Below are 2,391 nucleotides of genomic sequence, written 5' to 3'. Positions count from 1 at the left end.
TAATCATCTAAATGTATAATTACAACATGTTCATTCTAGATATATGGGTATATTTTGAAAAGAATACCGAGACGAATACTAATCCCACAAATACATAGTTGATAAGATTTTAAACTATCAGAAGAGCTCATTTAAGCTATTTCCCACAAACTAATGCCAATAATTCTGTATAAATGATCTTTTTCTGTTGTTAAAGTGGCTATAAATCTAAATGTATAATTACAACATGTTCATTCTAGATATATGGGTATATTTTGAAAAGAATACCGAGACGAATACTAATCCCACAAATACATAGTTGATAAGATTTTAAACTATCAGAAGAGCTCATTTAAGCTATTTCCCACAAACTAATGCCAATAATTCTGTATAAATGATCTTTTTCTGTTGTTAAAGTGGCTATAAGAGTGGAACTTGTCTTCTAAGGCACATCTAATAGGCTTCAAGGCAAAGAAAGAATTTTAGATTCATTTTTTTCATAAATTGGTTCAAAACCACTTACTCAAAAGAAAAAATTTGATCTGAAACTTTTTTAAAAATAAGTATATCAGAGTTTGTGTTATGAATTCACCTCTGGCTCTTTATAGCCAGCAATTTTTAAGTCCCATGGCTTGGTTATAAAGTGACAAGCAGCACTGTATTGGAGGGTAGTTTGTATTGAGCAATCATGAATGATGACTGACTGCCTCTAACTGCTGTTTCTTAACTTCTTTAGGTACCTTTGAGCATTACATTTTTTAAAAAGTTTTATAAGGTTAGAAGTATTTGGAAATTGGGTAAGGTGTAAAGGTGGGGAAGTGGGGGAATCAGTAAATGGGAGTCTTTAATAAAAGATGAAAGAAGGTTAGATTTGAACCAACAGTCCACATATGGTCACTATATATCCTTGTGTTATGCTTCAAGATATATTTGTAATTTTAGAGTAAAATGAGAATATAAAAGTCACTCCAGTCCTGAATTGCTTGCCTGGACATTCAATAAGCCATAGGTATTTTCTATTCTTTAAATTATTCATTTAAAACATTGAATCACCCTTAGTAAACAGTCACTTTTGAATATGAGTCTGCTTTTCTGTCACTGCTAGAGCTATGTTCAGGTTTGAAACTCACCTTGCTATGCCTAAGAGCAAATTGATACTTTAAACAAAACAACAGAATCTGGCTGCACTTTGAAGGAAAAACATAACAGTGTTACACTCTGTAAAAGTCACACCGTAAAATCAGGTACACTGTAGTATTAAAATGAAAATATGGAGTATTCCTTTGCCTATTTAGTTCCACAGCTAGTCAAACAATTTTTCTGTTTTGTTTAAAAACTAAACTCTAAAATCCCTAACAAGACTTTTTGAAACTTGGCCCAGACTCTCTTTTTTTATTGTTGACACTATTACAGCTATCCCTCATTCCCCCTCGCAAACTCCTTTTTAAGTATCTCTCAAACTCACCTTTTTCCATCATCCTATTCCCCTTGAAGACTGGAACATGGCCTTTGGCAGAGGATATATATCCCTTCTCTACATAGGAGTGACCAGCCTAGACACTGCCTTCTCTATGAAGAGGTTCTGTCTTATTACCACCTCTCCCCCCAAAATCAATCCTAATCTCTCCTTCATCTATAATTTCATAGCACTTTGTACCTACCTACCTTTGTTTTAGCACTTAAATTTTGATTGGTTGTTTATGTATTTCTCTTGTTAAACTATGATCTAATCTATTTGAAATTGGAGTCTTCTTGACAAGTATTTGCTAAACTCTCAAGATTCAAAACTAAATATAATACTGCATAAGTATGCATAAGGTCTCATGGAAATCCTAAAGATTTAAATGTTATCACTGGTTTTCATTTAGAAGAATGAGAACAGTCTACCATGTACACAGTTTTTAAAGAGTAAATAGGCATTCATCACCCAGACAGAGAAAAGGAGGCAGAAGAAATAGAACTGGCAAGCCATAATATTCACCCTTATTTTCCTAACATCTTACACAATAGCTGGCACAAGTTAGCATCTCAATAGATTTCTTTTAAATAAATGGATAAAGCAACAAAGAAAATCCCAGTAAATCCCCAAAAGTAAAATATCTTACATATCACATTCTCTGACCAACACCCAGTAAATCTAGATGTTACACAAAATTGTAGCATCTGAATGACTAACAAAATACATTTCATACACACAGGAAATTAAAAAGAATTATTTTAAATTGTTCTTGATTAAATAAGCAACCAAAGAGGATATTAAAGACAACAAGAAGAAAGAAAGAAATGGGTTGGCTCAATACAATGTTAACATACAGAAAATAGCAATAAACCAATTAAAGATCACTGCAACAGAAGATTCTATTTGCATAGAAATAAAAGTTATTCTGATAGTTGCAGCTGGACTTATTCCCA

This window comes from Myotis brandtii, unplaced genomic scaffold (genome assembly GCF_000412655.1).
Source record: "Myotis brandtii unplaced genomic scaffold, ASM41265v1 scaffold779, whole genome shotgun sequence".
In the NCBI taxonomy this organism is placed as follows: domain Eukaryota; kingdom Metazoa; phylum Chordata; class Mammalia; order Chiroptera; family Vespertilionidae; genus Myotis; species Myotis brandtii.
This window is presented reverse-complemented; position numbering follows the sequence as displayed.